Source organism: Danio aesculapii, chromosome 4 (genome assembly GCF_903798145.1).
Source record: "Danio aesculapii chromosome 4, fDanAes4.1, whole genome shotgun sequence".
Lineage (NCBI taxonomy): Eukaryota > Metazoa > Chordata > Actinopteri > Cypriniformes > Danionidae > Danio > Danio aesculapii.
In genome coordinates, this window is record NC_079438.1 from 5,417,409 (window position 1) to 5,440,868 (window position 23,460).

Below are 23,460 nucleotides of genomic sequence, written 5' to 3' on the forward strand. Positions count from 1 at the left end.
TAAAAGTCTTCTCACACTCAAGCACATGTACTCTTTCACACCAGTGTGGATCTTCATGTGTTCATTAAGGTTTGCTGATCGGTTGAAACTCTTTCCACACTGAGTCCATGTGAATGGTTTCTCTCCAGTGTGGATCTTCATGTGTTTATTAAGGTCTGATGAGTAGCTGAAACTCATCCCACACCAAAGCTGCGGTCACACTAGAGTTTGAGCATGCAAAATTCTGTTGTACGGTGCTGCAAAAAGGAGCGGGATTAAACAAGATGATTAGACATTAAAAAAAGTGAGCGATTGGGTCCATATTTTACATTTCTGTCCAGAGAGGTCATGTTTTGATCTACGATCTATGGGGAGAAAAGTCCAGTGTGACCGCGGCTCAAATGCAAGTGAATGGTTTCTTTCCAGTGTGGATCTTCATGTGTAGATTAAAGTTTGATGATTGGCTGAAACTCTTCCCACACTGAGTGCATGCGAATGGTTTCTCTCCAGTGTGGATCCTCATGTGTTTATTAAGGGATGATGATTGGCTGAAACTCTTCCCACACTGAGTGCATATGAATGGTTTCTCTCCAGTGTGGATCCTCATGTGGTGATAATGGGATGATGAATGGCTGAAACTTTTCCCACACTGAGTGCATGTGAATGGTTTCTCTCCAGTGTGGATCCTCATGTGGTGATAACGGGATGATGAAAGGCTGAAACTCTTCCCACACTGAGTGCATGTGAATGGTTTCTCTCCTGTGTGAATCCTCATGTGGTCTTTAAGGGATGATGAATGGCTGAAACTCTTCCCACACTGAGTGCATGTGAATGGTTTCTCTCCAGTGTGGATCCTCATGTGGCCATTAAGGGATGATGATTGGCTGAAACTCTTCCCACACTGAGTGCATGTGAATGGTTTCTCTCCAGTGTGGATCATCATGTGAATCTTAAGATAGCCTTTTTTTCCAAAACTCTTTCCACACTGAGTGCAGGTGCACGTGAAACGATTCTTGCCTCTCCTTTTCAAAATACCATCAGTCTGTGAATGAGTTTTTTTCTCAATTTTGACATGATGTTCCTCCTCTTTACTCCCCTTATTCTCTTCAATTAGGTCTGAAATAAAAATAAAAAAAAACGTTAGTTTTCACAAAGTCTCAAAAATTCATCAAAAGCTGAAAACTGAAAAGACACTGGAAACATTGGCTACACACTCTGTAATTTTGATGCACGTTAAATGTAAAAAATCAGATTATATTTTGTTTGGTCCATTTACGTGTACACATTTAAGCAGATTCAATTCAATTCATCTTAATTTACATTGTAAAAGCACTAGATAAATAGTGTCACCGCTGCTTAACATAGAAGTTATAGTGAATAGAAACAGTGTCAGTCCAGTTTTCAGAATTCCTACATAATGATAAGACACAGATTTGAAAGCTGTAAATGGCCTATTTTTAGTCGTATTTATTCATAATTACAACAAAATGTTTTTTCGAAATTTTGTAAAGCAGACAGGGAATACTTGTTTATTCTGTGTCTGACTGGTAAACACATCAGAAAAAAAAGTTCTGGGGTAACAGTTGAACAAACAGCTGAATATTTGCTTCGCAGACATGAGACATACCTGTACAGCATCTGCATAAAGGCTGGAATGTGCACCTTTCCCATTGTGTGTTGTTGGGTCATTTTCATCCATTCCGGGGTGATTTTGAGGCTTAATTTGGCCAAAACTTTCTCTCTGTTTCAGCAAACGGACTGATATTTGGGAACATCTTATTTTGACATATTCTAGGAAAATGCTTTAAAAAAACAAAACAAAAAAACATTACACTGGGCAAATTTACTCCCTTTTCGTTATATTCATGGCTGTTTTTTTTCTCCATTGGTCTCTATTATAACAAAAATTTTTTGATTGCAAAGCCATGACAGCATATAATCATACATTTATGATTGTTGTTGTTTTCTGTGACGATAATCAACATTGTTAATTTGGTCTCCACCCATGGGACAGCGAAAAGTAAACTGGCTGAGAGGAGGAGAGTTGAAGAGGGCAGCATTATGTGGTGTGCGGAGGAAAGAGAAATTGACTGAACTGTTGCAGTGCGGGGAAATGAGTAGAGAAACCGTGTCGAGACGAGCAGTGTAAACTTAACGACTGGTTGTGAGAAACAAAAAGCAAAAGTATGTATCGAAGCAACAGAGCAAAGACTGCCATCTCGTACTGGAGTGTTCGTGACGTCTGTGAACGAGTGCATCACCAAAGACTTTAGTGCAGTGTGTTCTAAACAAAATCAACTTACTGATTTATCTTGCTGGCATAGAGTCAGCTGCCGAAAGCCTTTATCCCGCAGTCGACAGTGTCAGAGTTTCCTGTTAGGCACCCGAGGCTGCTACTCACCGGCTGGGTTCGTCGACACCCTCAACCTTCACATCCACACCTCCACGTTCGCCATTTCCCTCTCATTTCCCTTGACCCCTCCGCTCCGTCAGTAAGAAGCAAAAGTTTTTGTTCCCCTTCATAAAGAAACTTCAACATGCGTCTGGAAACCAGACTATGGGAGTTCGTCAGACGACCTATCACTTCTGAAGATAAGAAAACGGGCCAATCAAATGCCATTTGAATTGGCGGAGCTTGGCTCCACAGCTGATCCTGATGAGCTAATCAATGCTATATCAGTCTGCTGCTGGAGTCAGCTCACTAGAATTGTTGCTTCAGACCCAATCACGAGACTGAAGACACGATATCTGCCAACCTGATTTCAAGTTTACTCACCAGTGCAGGGGAAGACTCGACAGTGGCGGACGATCTGGGATTTCCTGTCCCCTGAGCTGGTGTGAACAAAAGAGTTTCCATTTTTAGAGGCAGATTCCCTAAGAGAGCCACAAAGTCATTCAACATGTCTTTTTCAAGACGCTATTTTGACTGTGCATTTCTGCATGTGGTGGTTCCTATCTCCAGATGATGGGCACGGGTATCACATGACAGGTCTGGGGGTCCAGCATGTTGATGCGGTGCCCGCGGACAGCTCATGCTCTCACTGTGACGGCGTGGCTGTTGCACAGCTTCAGCTACCCCTGTTGCTCCCTGTGAAAGCGTGGACCCCCCACTCCTCCACAGCGAGCCCAATCCAAGCTTCGAATGGTTGTGCAGTTCATCCCCCAGGATGCCCGTGCGTCCGCTTGATGACACCGGAGATCAAAGGTCCATTACGACATCGGAGGGCGAGCTGTTATTCTTAGATGACAGACCGGGCTCGCTTCCATCCTTCGGGGTGCATTGCGGTTCTCAAATCGGACATAATGGCTGCGCTTCCTGGGCTGTTTTTGCAGTGCGGCTGGAGATGGCTTGTCCCTCAGTCTCACTTCCGGACCAACTAGAGGGTGTAACGTGCAGGCTGATGTAGGATCTTCCAGCCCACCCTCCCCTTCTAGAGGGTGTTTTTTTCTCCACCCGGTCCACATGTGCTTCTGCCTTCACCTCCCTTGATGGCGAGGCAGCCAGTGGGTACGAATCGATTCTCAGGTGGTGGGCGTCACCACCTGGAGGGGTAAGCTGAGACCCCCCGTCTAAGGCGGGTGGGTTATCCGTTTGTCACACAAGGTTATAATAGTTTTGGATTTTTCATTAGTTTTAGTTTCTATTTCGTTTTGACTTTTTGTTTTCAAATTCTGTTAGTTTTAATTAGTTTTAGAGGCAGATTTACTAGTTTTTATTAGTTTCTATATTTTGAAATGATTTAGTTTTAGTTTAGTTTTTATTAGTTTCAGTATTAGCTTTTTTTTTCTAAATAAGGATATTTGTTAGGTGCAAGTTTCGAAATCAATAGAATAAATATTGTGTAATATAAACTCAGCCTTGCATTTTTTGAAACATGTATTCAGAGAACACATGAACACTATAATCTACCACAACCATCTACCCATCCTTAAATTTAAATACAACAGCCCACAAGATAGCAGCCTTAAGTACAATATGTGTGCAAGGCTGCTTCTGAGAATAGACACACAGTAGTGATGGGCAGGGCTGGATTAACCAATGGGCCTTATGGGCCCAGACCCGCACTTAGATTTTGCCTACTCTTCATCACGAGGAAGACAAGTAGGAATCATTAATAAGTGTGTGTATTATGGAGGACTCAGATTCCTAGAACTGGATTGGGGAGGTGTTACCCAAATCCAAATGTGCATTATAAGTTTGTAGATGTTATACATTAAAAATACCCTTAAATATAAATTTTTAGTACTGCTTCAGTGAACTTGAACAAATATATTAAAATCCATCAATTTGCCCTAGTTGTATTTGTATTTTTTTTTTTCAAAATGTGCTTTAAAAATAAGTTAAATCTTTGTAGACTAGAAATATATGTACTGTATATCATTTATTTTAAAAATGTGGGCAATACGTTATATAGATTATTTTATTCACCAAATATTATATTAATCTTATTTTTTAATTCAACTATAGGGGTGTGGCTAAGTAGGGGGCCTACAAGACATTGTGCCCAGGGGCCTCTGAATTATTAATCCGGGCCTGGTGATGGGAAGTTCAGATTTTTAAAGCGGATGTTAGGACTCAACATTATGTAGTCAGCAATAGAAACTTCAGTCAGTTAAAAAAAATCACCATGATCTGAAAAATGTCTTACAGTAAAGTTTTGCAACCCAACTAAAGCAGGATTCACTTATTTAAATTCCATTACGATTGTTTGTTATGAAATAAACTTACGTTTTTCACCAGATCCTCTAATTTAAGCCCTCGGTTTACCCGTGCTGCAGTTGTTCATGTTTAGTTCAGTCACGGCAGGCTGTCAAATACTGTTTGTGTTCGGTTCACTGAATCTCGCATGCGCAGTATTGTCGGTTCACCGCTTCTCAATGTAACGTTACTGTTCTAATAACTGAATGAGAGTATATATTGGATTATTTAGAGTCAGAGGGGGGTATTAGGCTTGTTAAAAAGTAAGTAGTTTGTGAATAAGTGCTTACTGGAGATGCGAATTGTTTCAAATGATTCAGTTCGATTTGGTGAACTAGTTTAACCGGTTCACTTAGAAGATTCAGTTAAAAAGATTCATTCGCGATTGTGATACAGAAATAAAACTCATTATTGGGCACAAATGTGTTAAAGTAATAATTAAAGTGTCTGTATTTAATGCTGTCACCGTGCTGCTGTCATGTCCACTCGTTTTTGTCGCGGGAGCAACAGCGAGGATGACTGGAGGAGAACCGGCTCAATCTGGCCAATGGCAGCGGGACTACAAACTCTGAGGTGCCGTATGGGTCAAACACCTGCAGCGCAAATTCTATTTACTTCTAAACGGCTTACAGTAAGATAATGTATTAAATACATTCACAAATTACAAAAATGAAGGAGGTTTTTGCTATAATTTTAATTAGTTTGTTAGTTTTGTATGTACACAATACATTTTCAGTTAGTTCTATTTTTTTTTTAAACTCTCGTTTTCATTTTTATTTCAGTTAACGACAATTATTTTACATTATAGTTTTCGTTTTCTCGTTTATTTTCGTTAACTATAATAACTGGTAATAATTATAATTGGTCTCTCATGGCCAGAACCTACAACACTGCAAGCCATGCTGCTTCTGCTTTCACGGGGCGGTTCTTCCCCAGGCTTATGCATAAGCTTCGCACAGCAATCGACTATGCTCTCATGACCTCATCTCTTGGTGGGCTCGGAAAACTGCTCTCCCCATCAGACCTATCCTCGCTAGCCATTCCTCGCCGAGTGTGCTCTTCTTGCGACTCCAAAATGCTCCACCGTCACAGTCCATTCCACTGGCTAAGTGAACGCGCCTTGCTCCCGCAGTGAGTTGATGCTCCCGTCACAGGTTGCCGTTAAGTCTAGTAATCGGACCGCGAAGCGAACCTGAGGTGGGCCGCTTGGAGAGGAGGAGAACCGTTCTTTCCTCGGTGGAGGCCGGGGCTCCCCCGTGAATGTATGTAGCAATCTGAAAAGAGCGGCTTTTCCTCCCTCTGGGTGTGGAATCCCAATTGCTGCCAGCACGGGACGCACGGTCTTACAGATCTCAGCTTTGGTGTATTTCGCCACAGCCTTGAGGGCGCCAGAGGATGAGCTTCTTTCTCACACCTCCAGCCACTCTGCGGGATCCTGGGAGGAAGGTAAGAGTCAATCTCTTATTTTCACCTCTTCCTCCGTGGGTACGTCAGCGATTGTTCCAGAGATGCTGCTCATTTGGACTATGTCAGCCTGGTAAGCGCTGCTCAGCTCGTTATGGTAGCTCACGTGGGCAGTCAGACTCAGCTATGTGTTTCAATTCGCTGTTGGCCTCCCGAGTTCACGGGTGTGTATTTAAGCAATTATTCGCTATGCCACCCCCTGTCTCGCGTAAGATTATCCATCCTGGCGGAGGATACAATCAAGCCAGTCTTCCAGCCGAGATGAAGAGTGGGTTTACACCCCCCTTCATCGTATCCAGAGAGCAGTGGGTTATACCAATCCTATCTGCGCGGTTTGATGTCATCTGTTCAGGATGCCGATCGAGATGCTCATGCAGAAACGCATCGCCCCGTGCGTCTGTCCATGGGATTGGTTGCAGCTATAGACCTGAAGGACGCTCACTCCATGTCTCACTCTCTCCCTCCTTATACTGCGACGGAGGGCAGAGCATGGTAGTAACAGTCCTCCCATTAGTGCTCACCCTGTTTCCATGCGTCGAAGAAACACCCTGTGCCTCTTTGGCGCACGTGCATCTGCATTTTTGATTATTCATTGACTGTTATTTTTTTAGCTCTCTGAACTGATCGATTATGCACATGGACCTGGTGCTCTGGCACCTCAGCCTGTTCGGGTTTTGGGTCAACCGAGTACAAGCGGGCTCCCCCCCGGGCAGAGCTTCTCTCATCTCGGGTTGGAGCTGGACTCGATCTGCATCATGGTTCGCTTTTAGCGCGCTGGGCTGACGCTGCCCTGTCCGATTAAATTAAGGCTCCTCGGGCATATAACATTTTTAGCTGCTATCACGCCTCTGAATTGTTCATATGAGACCATTTCAGCGCTGGCTTCGCGATTGGGTCTCCAGATGGGCATGGCGCACAGAGAAGCACCAGGTGTATGTCACCGGTGTGTATCGAGCATGCAGGTTCGTAAACTGGACGCCGGTTGCATTGGCATTTCAACTGCCTGGAGCTGTTGGCATTGTTTCTCGCTCTTCGCCGGTCCCTACCGAAGCAGAAGGGGGAAACACATGTTCATTAGGACGACCAGCATGGCTGCGATAACGTACATCAACTGTTTGGGTGGTGTGCGCACCCGCAACATGTCTTAGTTCGTTCGCTATCCGCTCCTTCAGAGTCTTGCGACTAAAAGCTGCACGCCGTTCTTATCCCCAGCTTACATGCTCTCAGGACCGGTATGTTTCCGGGAGAACAGAGATTCCACCCTGGTACGTTCCAGTTGTTATTGGCATGCTTTAGAGAAGCCCAGGTCATCCTGTTGTTTCTCCCGAGGAGCCCTTCGCTGGCTGCCCTCCCTGTGGGTTAGGCAATACGCATCTTTTTCCCAGTGAGCCTGCTCGCACAGATACTGTGCAAGGTCGGGGAGATGAGGAGCGGGTCTCGCTCATTGCACCTCTCTGGCCCAACCGGACTCACACTTCTCATGATGGCCCTCCCTGATAAATTCCCCGGAAAAACACTTCCATTTTTCTGGAACCGGCACCCATCTGGCACCCGTGTAGTGCTCTGGAACCTCCTTGGATTGTTTCTAAGTCCACCGCGCTCTGTCTAGGTGATCTATCAGGTCAACACAGTCACTCAGGACTAGAGCACCCTATTAGGCATGTTCTGCAGTGGAGTCTATTGGTTGTGTGGGAATTCTCTCTGAGAAACCCCCAGGACATGCCAGATTAGTGTAGTGTTTTCTACATCAGGATAGCTGGAGCGCAGGCTGTCTCCCTCCACACTGAAGGTTTGGCGTGAAATCTAGGAGTGTCAAAATTAATTGTTTCTTCGGTGCACCACGATGCAGACGCGGACAATTCAGTATCGGTTCAGTAATAATCATAACCAGTTATTATGTACTGATGTCATTTATCTCATATGCGCTCTGTCGCGAGGGAGGCAAGCGCGGGTATTTACAACACTCCAGGCGCCAACTACTTAAAAACGCAACTATGCACAATTTCACACTTACAGCAGAAGCATCTATTTCTCTGCGATTGAGGGAATGAAAGTGAACTCCATTTCTTTCTATCTCACTGTGGCCCATTTAACCCGGTGACGTGACTTTTCCTCTCGTCTGTTAAAGTTACTTCTGGATATAGGTCTGCATTCTCGTGGCTGTACCTGTGCATTGTCTTGGGACCCGACCAGATTTCATGCGGCGCGGGAATAAATTTCCGAATAAAGTGCAGGAGCGGTCGGTAACTGGTGAACAGGAGTGTAGTTTACGTAAGTTTATCTTTTCTTATCGAAAAAGTTTATCTTACTTAGTAATTCGCATGTTTTTTATGCCTATATTTCAAAAGTTATGTGCATCATGACGTTTCCATCAACCGATTTTTTTTTTTTTTTGCTCATAGCCTATCCAAAATGCACATAAAAATAGGTGGCTAGAAATGTACGACTAAGCGTGAAATACTACGTCATCTTTAAAAAAGGAAAGGAGACCGACAGAAACTCAGAGTTTAGAGAATAAAACCTGCTCCTGACCAGGTTGGGTTCACAGAGTAAGTTACCACGGTAACTGACTCAGGAATAAAGTTACCTCTCTTTCAGAAACAAGCTCGAATTACCCTGCTTCTCAAGTTTGACAAACCTGCCATTTTGAAACGGAAAACCCAACGTTTCTCTCATTTCAGGCATAAAGTACTCTGAGTTTTCACTTAATCTCCTTCCTGAAATGGGGCCCTGATCTCATAAGCTAGTGTTTTAGAACTTCATTTGCCTATTGGAGAAATGACCAGGAATAATAAACGGCTACTTGCTCTACAAACAAGTGGGTTCATGACTATACATACCAAGAAAAACAAAATTAGAAAATATGACTTTGCAACAGGCGATGTGGTGGCGCATTAGATAGTACTTTTGCCTCACAGCAAGAAGGTCACTGGTTCGAGCCTCGGCTGGGTCAGCTGGCATGTCTGTGGAGAGTTTGCATGTTCTCCCTGCGTTCGCATGCTCCAGTTTTTCCGCACAGTCCAAAGGCATGCGGTACAGAAGAATGGGGTAAAGCTAAATTGTCCGTAGTGTATGAGTGTGAATGAGTGTGTATGGATGATTACCAGAGACGGGTTGCAGCTGGAAGGGCATACGTTGCATAAAACATATGCTGGATAAATTGGCAATTCATTCCGCTGTGGCGACCCCAGATTAATAAAGGGACTAAGCCGAAAAGAAAATTAATGATTGAATGACTTTGCAACATCAAGCAGCATTAGGAAAAAACCAGTATAAGATTCTGACGGTATGAAAACCTTAAATAAAAATATTACGCTTTCACTGATTACAAAAAAAAAACTAAAAACTAAAACTTTTCCCCCTTTGAACACAATGTTTTTTCTTTTAAGAAACTTTTAAAATATTTTGGAGCAGTAAACATGTCAGGTTAAATATTTCAAATGCATCATTGAACATCATTTCTGCATCATGTGCATCAAATATATCATTACTGCTGTCTTCATTTGTTTCACAAACACAGAATACTTTACGATTTAAAACGGCATCTTTGGATATCTTTTCTGCTGAAGATACTGTTGTCCTGAAAAACTTCAAACAAAATGCAAAAAATTACACATACCGTAGGAATGGTATAGCAGAACATTTTGGCAGTTTTAAAACCTCGACTTTTTTTAAACTGTAGTATACCTTAAAATTGCCTAAGCATTTTCCCATGCCTAAGCAGCATAACACTGTTTTTAGGATCTAAAAATTCATTCTTTAACAAAGTCAAGCAAAAACATTCCAATGGTGCCGCCTGCTGGTACGTGAAGAATATGGTGAATACTGACAAACTTTACACTCAAATGTTTGCATATCATCAGCATGCTGTAATCCATTTCTTAAGCAGCAAAAGTCATTTTTAGACTAGTTTGTTGGCCAGTTGTAGTCAGTGCAATGCTAAACGTTATTGTTCCACTATAGTTTGTTCCTTTTGCTTCATGTCGTCCCACAGCAACATCATATAGTTTAGAATACTGTACAATGTTTTATAAAAATTAATTATTTTAGTGACCATTTCATTCAGCATGTTTAAAATTGGGGCCTTTCCACGTTTTTTGACATACTTTAAACCAGGGTTTCTGCAGGTTTCACCAAGTTAAATGTAAGACTTTTAAAGACATTATAAGACCATTAGGAATGAGATTTTAGAGTAATAAAGGGCTAAAGGCCAAGGAATTTTTCATATGGCAGAGATGGAAAAGATATTTATTTGCTCTTAAAAAATAATATAATTTAATACATTTAATAATACAATAATAAATGAATTTTTAAAAAATTATATTTTAGATATTTCTTAGCAAAGGATTTAAAATAGCTTTACTTATATCTACACACTTTTTTCCTAAATAAACTTTTTATAAAAAAATATATATATATATAAAAAATTAACATTTAAAAGTTGACAACTATAATAAACTAAACCGATGCACAACAATCTGTCCAGGTCGATGTCCTCAGCAGTAAATACATAAAGCATGTTTAAACAAATGTTATTGTGAGGAAAATAATTAAACCATTATGATAAATAGAGTTAAAATGATCTTTTTAAATAATAAGTTGAAAGTTTTATTGAGATGGATTGTTGGTGATTGTATGGGCTTTGGCCAGATTGGGTAGCCAAACATAAACAAAGTAAAATGAGGACTTGTTTAAAATAAGATTTAAGACCTACAACACAATATTTCAGTAAATTTAAGACTTTTTAAGGCCTATCTAATTTTTTAATTTTGGAATTTAAGACATTTTAAGACCCAGCTGAAACCCTGTTTAAACACAATAGCCCTGGTAATTAGTTATTATAATAATGATGTAATTCTAACTCAAATACTATCTGTGAGAACTAGTAGAAGAAGTTGATGAAAAATGGGAATTGTGATCAATATGACATATGCAAATGGAAAGTACTAAGCCAACACTATCACTGTAATAGCAGATATCTTCTATAAGAATACTGTAGGTCAAATATCATCAGCTCAGTCAAACTTTTTTAATTTATTGTTTTTATTTATTTTATAAAGCGCCAGTGCTCAAGGACGCTTTACAAACAGTAGGAGAACAAGTAAAGCAATAACTTTACTAATACATAATAATACTAATAATACATAAAATAATGACAAAAGACATGAGAACAAGTGACGAAAGAAACTCATTCCTGTCTTTCAATGGCTGTTTCCATCCACCTATTTTGCATATGCGCATAAAAAAACGGTTGATGGAAACGTCATGCTGCGTATAAATTTTGAAAATGCACATAAAAAACGTATGCGCATAACTGAGTAGGATAAACTTTTTATTAGATAAGAAAAGATGTGCATGAATCACGATGGAAACACTTTTACCGAACAAATTTCAGTATGCACTTTAAAAAAAGGTCATGTGATTTTGTTATTAGAGATCATGTGACGATAAAAATGTGTGTAAATAGACAAATCAGCAGGCTGAGCACACTGTAGAATCAGCTGAACTGTTGTTTTGGTCATTGTAAAACGCCTTACCGTTTAAGTATTAGTGTTATTATATTATTAATGACCTCCAGAATCAAGAGCGTCTGTGCTCCGCATCTGACACCTTCAAACGCCACCGCGCTTCACTGCGTGTCAGGATTGCCTTTTGAGGCGCAAGTCATTTATTAGATGAAGAAAAGATTGAGGCAGCTTCTCTTATCGCAGCAAATTCCATTTTAACTGTTGATATTTGGCGCCAGTTAATCAGGAAGTGACGATTTTGTTTACTTTGACTCTTCGAATGGAAACGCTGCTTTATTTGCACGTCTTTTATGCGATAATTCAGTTTTGCGCATAAAGTTCATTTGCCTTTTTGGATGGAAACATAGCTCCTGAGTGTTTATGTGCATTTAGGAGAACTAGGCAGCACACTCAGGGCTGCAAGATGGATTTAATTTAGTATTCTTATTATTAAAATATATCTGAATGAGGATCAAATGACTGAGTTGGTCTTTGAGAATGAAAATCAACCTGTTTGTTCCTGCAGATCTTCCTGTTTGACTGTGAATGTTTCTTCAATCTTCAGGTCTTCACTCTCCACTTTAATAAACACCATCTTTATAACAGTGTGGAGATCAGTCGCTTCAGCAGGAGTTTTTCTCTGTGTTTGGACCCTTTATCCTGTTTAAATGAATAAAACAATGAACAGAAACAAAATAACTTCTCTTCAACACTTGCTTCAACAGTTTCTTTATATGAGAGTAATTGACAAAAAGAAATCAGGTAAGTCTGAGCAAGAAACAATAGCCATAAATGAGCTGATTAAAATTAGTACTCCATTTCTTATATATAGTGATGTTTACTTTATGCTGTTTAACATAGACATTATGCTATTTAATAAATTAAATCTTTATTAAAACACTTATTACACACATCTCTGTAATTTTTAGGTATGTTGTTTCTTTATTGTTTTGTTTGTTTTATTTACTTTATTGTCTGCTTACAGAAACGGTGTAGCACTTTTTTTGCACAAGACAAATTCCCTCTCTGGGACAAAAAGGTTATCCTATCTTTATTCAAACAATAGCCCTCATTACTGTGAGTAAAAGAGTACTACGTTGCATAAAGGGTTAAAATAATATTGTCAACAGCAGGTACATTATTTACCACTGAATGAAAAAAAATGAAACTTTAATCAATCGCTTTATAAGTGTAAACACTTCAAAACAAACCTTTCTCCAGTTGAATCACAACGCAAGAGCGGCGCAGGCTTATGATGTCACACGCCACGCCAAAATAAAAGTCTCTATTTTTTTTTTTACCTTTTTTGCCACTTTTTCCTCTTCTTGTGTTTTTTGGCGGTTGGCAACCAGCTTTTTGGAGCATTACAGCTACCATCTGGATTGGAGTGTGATTCAGGAGTTAACTAACCCATGTATTTCTTATAATGAAACAAAGCGCTACAATATATATATATATATATATATATATATATATATATATATATATATATATATATGTGTGTGTGTGTGTGTGTGATTATCTATATATATATATATATATATATATGCACACATATAAATAAAAAAATATATATTCAATTCACCTTTATTTGTATAGCGCTTATACAATATAGATTGTGTCAAAGCAGCTTCACATAAAAGGTCACAGTAAATAGGAACAGTTTAGTTCAGTTTGTAGTGTTTAAGTTCAGTTCAGTTTAGCTCAGTTCAGTGTGGTTTAATAATCACTACTGAGAGTCCAAATATTGAAGGGCAAATCCAACGATGCGCAGCTCTACAGATCCCGAACCATTTCTCCGCTGGCCAAACGTCTTGTGCAGAGCTGCAGTCTCAGTGGCGGAGGCTGGAAGCTGGCCTCAGCAAAGACTCGTCTGTCTCTGGAGCGTCACAGGAATCAGTCTCATGTTCTCCACTCTTCCATGACCATCACAGTAGCTGCTCAGGATTCGGCCAGGTCCAGGATATAAAAAACCTTGGGATCATCTCGTCGTTGGTCTTGGATCGAATCAGTGACTCTGCATAGTCTGAGGGCCTCGGGAAGAGTATCCCCAGGTGTAAATAGAGAATAAAGAGAATAATTAGCGTAGCTGATGTTCACAGTGTATATAAACAAGATGCATAACCTGTGTGGAAGCCCCCTAAGTGGTGCACTAAGTGTATGCTTTACATACATACTATATTATATATATTATATATAATATATATATATTATATATATATATATATTATATACATTCCCTTCCTTCTGCATATTACAGCTACCATAAATAACTATTCTGCTATATAATAAATTATATTACTTAACCCTGTGTCTTTCAAAAAGTTATAAACTTATCTAAAACACACATCATCCGTGCTCAACTTTAAGAAGTTCTCTATGTTCGGTTCCACTTGTTTTTCCTGTAACTGTGTGAATAATCTATTTCTTTCTGTGTGATATGTTGGGCAGTGCATTAATACATGTTTTACAGTCTCCTGTTTGTTATTACACTCACACATCCCATCTGCATGTTTATTGATCATGTGTAATGTACTATTAAGTGCTGTGTGATTAAATCTCATTCTTGTGAACTTGTCTTTCCTGTTTGCTTTTCCTTGTTTCCCTACCTCTTCCTACTTAGTTCTGTATGGTGTAATATTGATGTCCTGTACTCCATTATTCCATATATGTTGCCATTTTCCCAATACTTTAGTTTTAACAATACTTTTGATTTCTGACTTGCTGTATTTGGTGTTAATGTCTATCATAGTTTGATGTGCTGCTTGTTTTGCCAACTTGTCTGCTATCTTATTCCCACTGACACCTATGTGTGCTGGTACCCACAACAATGATATGATAACTCCTGATTTTGAGATTATTTTCCAACTGTACTATATCATAAATGATGGCCTGCCATGACTCTGATACTAAATGTATTATACTCATAAGTGCTGAACTTGAATCAGATGCAATGACTGCTTTAATTGGTTTATTATCCTCAACCCACTTTAGAGCCAACCATATCGCTACCAATTCTGCTGTATACACTGCTAAATTATTATTTTTGCAGTTTCAATCTTTAACGTTGGAATATTATATGACACTCCTACCCTTTATCCAATTCTTGATGCATCTGTGTATATTTCAGTTGTCTCATTGTATTTTTCCTTTATTTAATTTTCTACTCGTTTGCTGTCAATCTCACTTTCTTGTTTTTCTTTCGTTATTTCAAAATCAACTTCCAAATCACCAAGCAGCCATGTGGGAACTACTGGAAATACTATAGTGGGCGAAAATGTTAGTGTGTCTATTTCCATATCATTTATTTTACTTCGTATAATCCATCCATAACCTTTAACATACTGATTCTCTCATTCTTGGCACTGCATCAGAACTGTTTGTGTTATGTGATTGTCATTATGACCTTTCAACTTTGCCAAGTATACTACTGCCAGTTGATCTCTCCTAAGGCTAAAGGCATCTCTCCCATCTGAACTTGTAATTCTGCTACCGGTGTGGTTTTCATGGCTCCACAGCATTCTTTTAGTGCTTGATTTTGGATTTTATCTAACTGTTTTAATATATTAGCAGCTGACCCATACACAATACAACCATAGTCAATCACTGATCTTATTAACCCTGTATAAATAGTTTTTAATGCCATTCTACAAGCATCCAAGTCTACACCACATAGGCACCTCATCACATTTAACACTCTCTTTTATTTGTCAATCATTTTCCTAATATGTGTGTGCCATGCGAGTCTTCTATCAAACCACAGTGCCAGATATTTAAATGATTCAACATTCTCCAACTCTTTACCCCCAATCTCAAGTTTAATTCCCCTCTTGTTTTCTTTTTGGTAAATAGCATTACTTTTGTTTTTTCTTGAGATATTCTTAATCCCCACTTAACTGTCCAATCCTGCACTGAATTTAATATCTGTTGCATTTTCTTTATTATAAAAGTTACGTTTCTCCCTCTTTTCCAAATCGCACCATCATCTGCAAATAATGCAACCCCTCTATTATTTTCTATTTCCTTAAAGATCCCATCAAACATTATAGAAAACAAAAAAGGGCTAATGATGCTTCCTTGTGGTGTACCATTTTCAACACTGTAACATCCACTAAATGTACCATTTATTTTTACTATTATAGATCTTTCTGATAGGAATTCTTTAACCCATCTCAGAATACGTCCCTTAATTCCTAACTGGTCAAGTTTAATTAACACTCCATCTATCCACAACATGTCATAAGCTTTCTAAATGTCTAAAAATACAGCTTTAACTGATTCCCTGTTTACTTGTGCTTTTTTAATATCATCTTCCAGCCTTAAAATTGGATCCATTGTCCCTCTACCTTTCCTAAATCCACTTTGGTAATTTCCTAGTTTTCCTTTAGTTTCAACCCAGTAAACTAATCTGTCATTAATCATTTTTTTCCATCGTTTTCCTTTTTTTGCCACTTACTGTTGCAGTCATGACTTATTGATACATTTCTCCTATGTTTTTCACTTTACACTATATCTACTCTCTCTCTCTCTGTCTCTCTCTCACACAAATCTTTAATCTAAACATTTTAAGACAATTTTGAGAAACTTTTTTAATCCAGTTCATGATGACTTGCATGTCTACAACACATTACGTCCTATTAATATCCAAATCTCATCCTCATAATTATGACCTCTTCTTTTCTATTTCTACAACTTCATAGGCCTGTATAGGGTTTCTTTTTTCATATGAATTGTCGTCTCTTATTATCTGTATTCCACGTTTCCTGCCATTCTTTAGCAATATCTTCAGGAATAATATTTAGTTTACCTTTATTTATAGAAGCATTAAAGGGGTAGTTCACATAAAAATGACAATACTGTCAAATAAAGAGAATACAGAGGCTAAACAGCCACTATATGGTTCAACAGTTCCTTCTTTGGCTGCGTTTTTCAACATTTTCTTGCACACAAAATGTTCTTGGAACTCGATTACAATTGAACCACTAAAGTCACATAACCTGTTGTTTTTGGTTCCTTTCCTGGACTGAGCATCTCGGGACTCTTGTTGTCTATGACAGACGAGGGAGCTCTCTGATTTCTTCTAAAGTTTCTTCATTTGCTTTCTGAAGATGAGCAAAGTTCTCAGGGGATTGAAACAACAGGTAGAGGGACAATCGTTCTTGAGTGCCTAGTGTACACTATAACGCACGCCTCTGAAGGATAGCATTTTTTATTGTTAGGCTTTGTTAACATTTGCTAATAAATACAGACATAAAGGGTTTCTTTTTTGAGGAATTAACTGCTACAGTATATTATTGCTGAAGGTTGCTGAGAACAGTACATTCTGTTATTGGGTTTGGGTGTATAAAAGTGCAGATAGTTTTGAGGATGACAGAATGTATGAGCTGTGTGTTCGTGCTCTGAAACATCTGCAAGGTCAACTGTCAAGAGAAGATACACAGATGCAAGAAAGCGGAACGTCTGGTTGATGAATGGTCAAACTGTCAAGGCTTGGGATTAGATAATGTGCGAAAAACTGTATAAAAGCATGAAGGAGAGCCTAAAAAAAATCAGAGCTGAACTGAGGTTACATCTCTCCTGCGCAGAACTTGTACTCTCTAACTTCTTGCATTCAAAATAAAACTTCTTAATTTTCAACTCAGATCTCAGTCAATTTTTGAGCATGCAATGGACTATTTGAGTCCGACACCTCACATCAATGCTGATATACAGCCACATCGCACTGCTTTTAAAAAGTATTTATTTTTATTATTGCAATAACAACAGGCCATTACTACAAATAGAAATACAAAAACTGTAAGCACTGCTACTCGTGTGATATTACTTATATATTCATTCATTTTCCTTAAAGCTTAGTCCCTTTATTAATCAGGGGTTGCTATAGTGGAATGAACCGCTAACATACACAGCACATGCTTTACGTAGCAGATGCCTTTCCAGCTGCAACCCATTATTGGGAAACATGCATACACTTTCATTCACACATATCGTATGCATACCGCATGTCTATGGACTTAGAGGAAACCAGAGCACCTGGTGGAAACTCCACACAGAAATGCCAACTGACCCAGCTGAGGCTTGAATCAGCAACCTTCTTGCTGTGAGGCGATCGTGCTACCCACTGCACCACTGTGACGCCTCACATGTATAATTATTTGAGGTATTAAACTGGTATTGGTGAAGAACTATGCTTACTAATGGTTGTTATTTTTAAAACGTGTGAAAAGGCACCATTCAGATGTAATGATTGTAATGATCTGGGGAATCAAGCATGTATTGTTATAGACACCTTTGCTTATTTGTCTTAAGAGATGTAAGGCAGGTCCTGTTCATGTAATATGCTTTAGGCTATCAAGTTGGTATTGGCATGAACAGGTTTCTTATATGTAAAACAGTCCTATTCAGTTAATGGTCTGGCCTATTAGACAGCTATTAACAAAGATGATTGCACATGATGATGAGCCATCTATTTAAATGATTATGGGACACAAGTATTTAAATTTCATTGTAGCAAACAAGTTACAGTTCTAAGTGCAGTTGTTGTTTTATGAGATGTCCACCACTGTAATTACACCATGGTACAAAAGAAGTCTGAGAAATGCTGTAGTTGGTGTTTGTGGAGCAGGTTAATCACATTAAAAGTTATGCATTGTGTAGATATGAAAGTGAACTCTTGTCATTGAATTACCCTGTATAAACTGCCTATACAATCATTTTACTTGTGATGTAATTATTTTCTAATTATAAATATATAGCTGCATGACAGATTTAATAGTGGACTCCAGAAAGGTAAGACTAAAGCTTGAAATTGCACCATGTGAGTGCATGAGACCAATAAAAGATCAAAACATGAGCTATATGGAGCAATCGCTCGCTTTTAGCAACGTCTAATCATATTGTTTTATCCCACCTTATCCCACATTGAATCAACTGCATTGATTCCTTTGTCTATTAGGCTAGTTTCAATTGGATTTCAGAATGTCACTATGCAGAGTGAATGCATTTTCCCTCCTTCTCCTGGTTAAGAGATAAAGCTATATAATAGAACGACTTCAATTTTAAGCAAAACAGGTGCTGGAAAACTGGATCAGATATATGGCACTTTACTCACACCTGATTACCTCTGCAGATTATACACAACATTTCACAGCACCTGGAATGAACACAAATGAGTTTGATGTTACAGTGTTTCTCATCCATTTGTGATTAATGTACAAACAATTATCTACAAAGGCCAAAAGTTAAAAAAAAAAAGGCCAGTAGGTGATAGCTTTACTGTGTTAAAGGGAAAAGGTTTTGTCACAGGGTATCTTATATATGCTTTTGTGAATGTCTATGCATATTTGTATGCACAAACACAGGTATCAATTAGAGGGAAAAACATCTTTGTTACCTACCAGCTGAATAAGAGGCATAGAGAGAGCTGAGCTGCTTACACATGTTCTGTTCAACTAAAAACCGAAGGAAGGAAAACAAAATTGGCACAGAAACAAGTTACATTTTGATCGTTAAAATCTATAGACACTTTTGGAAAGAAATAATTGACCTGTTAAGAGTGTGTTGACAGTCTTACAGAAACCAGTAATGAGCTGCATGTGCTTTAAGAGAAATAAAGGACTCTAAACTCACATAAAGTTCAGTGATAAATAAATAACTAAAACATTGCTAATAGTTAGCTCATGTCAATGTATTGACTGAACTTAACAAATAAAACCTCACTGTGAAGTTTGGAAATTGTTTCTTTCAATGAATGATAATATATCACTGTATCATAGGATAAGACTTACATACCTATTATATAAGTGAAATTATTAATGTGAAATTTTAAATCAAAGTACCTCAACATAAGTGTATCAACATTAACTACAAAATGCAGCAGCCAAAATAAAAAAATAAGCTTCCATCAATAGTCATATAAAAAACAGCAACAAATCAAATGATGGTGGTTAAAGTCAACTTATTTTCCAGATACATCATTATTTCTCTGTAAAACTGGTTTGTAAAGCTGATGAACTTCCCATCCCCCACACTATGTGTCTTGAGTCTTCACTGCTCTCAACTGCTCATTTGCATATTTATACCAGCATTAATGGGGGCCAATTGTGTCTTATCCAATCACATTCCAGATCCAGTAGCTTAGCAGGGTTGTGTTTATATATTCTGGGTTCCTAACAGAATCTTCATTGGCTTATTTAGCTGTAAGAGAACAACTTTGGAGGACAAACTACGATTGTAAATTCCTACATTGGGATTATTAACCAACAACAACATACAAAGAAAAACCCACTGAGGCCATTTCTCATCCCACTTCATTGAAGACTGAAAAGGTGAGTTGCACATTCTGAATTAACAGTCAAATAACATCTGAATGCTAACATTATAATGTATCAAATCTAAACATGTGTCGATGCATTGTTCAATGTTGTATTAAGTTCTTCAGTCATTTTAAAAGCCTCTTTACAACTATTTAGTTTTTGTTTGTTTGTTTATTTGGTTATAAAATATTGTTTTTATCCTGACAAATGGACTGTAGACCAAATAAGTTTCAACCTATTACATATATAGGTTGGAACCTGGCCAGCAATTTTGGAGAATTTGATGTTTCCCCATTCAAACATACAAAGAGGTGGTAACATCAGTAAATGCAAGTGAATGAGTTAAAGCTATGGATAAAATAAAGAAATGCAATCGTTTAAAGAAAATGCATCCTCTTACCAACCTACCAGAAGGCAAAGATCTAGTAGGGGTAAATTGTTTTTTTTATTAACATAAATAATGATGGTCTTACAAAACAGAAAGCAGATAAAGTAGAAAGTGGAAAACGAGGGAGAAATGTATTAATAAGTCATGACTAAGAGTAAGTGGGGAGAAAAAAAAGCTAAACAAAAAGACCAAAAAGACTTATTTTAGCGTGGTGATGTGACGTCATAAGGCTGCGTCACTCTCACACTGTGATTCAACTGGAGAAAGGTTTGTTTTAAAGCTTTTACACAGATGTAAACCGACAGATTAAAATTTCAGGTTGTTCATTTAATGCTAAATGTACCTGCTGCTGACAATATTATTTTAAGCCTTTATACAACGAAGTACTATTTTACTCACAGTAAGGTCTATTGTTTAAATAAGATAGGATAAACTTTATTTGTCCCTGAGAGGAAATTATTGTGGAAATTAAGTGCTACACGTTGCTGTAAGCAGACAATAAAATAAATAAAACTAACAAAACAATTAAGAACAAACTTGAATAAAGTTTGAAAAAAGTAACAGAAATGTGTGTAATAAGTGTTTTAATGAAGGTTTAACTTAGAGCATAATGTCATTTCCACTCTAAGTATACATCACTATATATAAAAAAATTAAGTTCTAGTTTTAATCAGCTCATTTGTGGCTATTGTTTCTTGCTCAGACTTACCTGATTTCTTTTTGTTAATTACTCTCAATAGAAAGTGTTGAAGCAAGTGTTGAAGAGAAGTTATTTTGTTTCTGTTCATTGTTTTATTTATTTTTTCAACAGGATAAAGTGTCCAAACGCAGAAAAAACTCCTGCTGAACTGCTGAAGCGACTGATCTCCACACTGTTATAACGATGGCGTTTATTAAAGAGGAGAGTGAAGATGTGAAGATTGAAGAAACATTCACAGTCAAACAGGAAGATCTGCAGGAACAAACAGGTTGATTTTCATTCTAAAAGACCAACTCAGTCATTTGATCCTTATTCAGATATATTTTAATAATAAGAATACTAAATTAAATCCACCTTGCAGCCCTGAGTGTGCTGCCTAGTTCTCCTAAATGCACATAAGCACTCATTGAAAGACAGGAATGAGTTTCTTTCCTTCTACTTGTTCTCATGTCTTTTGTCTTTCATTTTATGTATTATTATTCTCTCATCTTCTCTACCTTCTTATTATTAATGCTTCTTGTTCTCCTACTGTTTTGTAAAGTGTCCTTAAGCACTGGCGCTATATAAAATAAATAAAAACAATAAATTAAAAAAAGTTTAACTGAGCTGAAGATATTTGACCTACAGTATTCTCATAGAAGATTTCTGCTATTACAGTGATAGTGTTGGCTTAGTACTTTCCATTTGCATATGTCATGTTGATCACAATTCCCTTTTTGTCATCAACCTCTCTATAGGATTAAACTTGTTTCTAGTAGTTGTTAGTTCTCACAGATAGTATCTAGAATTACATCATTATTATAACAACTAATTACCAGGGCTATTGTGTTTAAACAGGGTTTCTGTGGGGTCTTAAAATGTCTTAAATTCCAAAATCAAAATTTTAGGCTTTAAAAAGGCTTAAATTTACTGAAATATTGTGTTGTAGGTCTTAAATCTTTTTTAAACAAGTCTTCATTTTCTTTTGTTCATGTTTTGCTACCCAATCTGGCCAAAACCCATACAATCACCAACAATCCATCTTAATAAAAACTTAAACTTTTAATTCAAAAGGGTCAAACTCTATTTATCATTATGGTTTAATTATTTTCCTCACAATAACATTTGTTTAAACATGCTCCATGTATTTACTGCTGAGGACATCAACCTGGACAGATTGTTGTGCATAGATTTAGTTTATTATAGTTTTTAAAACGTTTAAAACATTTGTAAATTTTTTTATTTTAAAGAAAGTTTCTTTTTGTATGGATACAAGTAAAGCTTGCTTTTTACACAACATTTAAAATCTTTTGCTAAGAAATATCTAAAATATAAATTTTTTAAAATATTTATTTATTATTGTATTATTGGTGGCGCAGTAGGTAGTGCTGTCGGCTCACAGCAAGAAGGTTGCAGGTTCGAGCCTCGGCTGGGTCAGTTGGCATTTCTGTGTGGACTTTGTATGTTCTTCCCATGTGCTTGTGGGTTTCCTCTGGGTGCTCCGGTTTCCCCCACAAATCCAAAGACATATGGTGCAGGTGAATTGGGTAAGCTAAATTGTCTGTGGTGTATGAATGTGAATGAGTGTGTATGGGTGTTCCCCAGTGATAGGTTGCAGCTGGAAGGGCATCCACTGCGTAAAAAACTAATGCTGGATAAGTTGGCAGTTCATTCTGTTGTGGCGACCCCAGATTAATAAAGGGACTAAGCCGAAAAGAAAATGAACGTATTGTATTATTAAATGTATTAAATTATAATATTTTTTGATAGGACAAATACAAAATCTGGGCCATTTGAAAAATCCCTTAGCCTTTAGCTCTTTATGAGTCTAAAATTTAATTCATAATGGTCATAAAAGTCTTACATTTAACTTGGTGAAACCTGCAGAAACCCTGGTTTAAAGTATGTCATAAAACCATGGATGCCCCCAATTTTAAATTTGCTGAATGAAATGGACAGTAAAATAATTAATTGTTATAAAACATTGTACAGTATTCTAAACTATATTGGTGTTGTGCGACGACGTGAGACAAAACGAACAAATTATAGTGGAACAATAACATTTAGCATTGCCAGTGGCGGATTTAGGCGTGGGCTATATGGGCCCAGCGTGGCATTTTGCTGGTGGCAAATGGGGGCAAACTTACTAAATTAAGTTTGGGGAGAAAAGCGCAATCTTTATGATATGTGGGGGCGAAGCGGCCCAGAATCACGGTGGCAGGCTAGATGACCGTCATTTCCCGGTGCTCCCTATGGCCAGTCTGCCCCTGAGTTTTACAGTTTTCTGTCATTTATTATTCCTGATCATTTCTCCAATAGGCAATATAATTGGAAGTTCTCAAACAATAGCATATGAGACCTGGTCACTGCTATCACATCATTGACAATTGATGTACGTCCCTGTTTCTCTTTGTGCTCTGTTTATTCTG

At 38.0% G+C, this 23,460-nt stretch overlaps 1 pseudogene; it reads right to left on the reverse strand.

Annotated features, from left to right (window-relative positions):
- The window catches only part of LOC130221893 (zinc finger protein 721-like), a 461,849-nt pseudogene that overhangs the window by 120,940 nt on the left and 317,449 nt on the right, over positions 1 to 23,460 (reverse strand).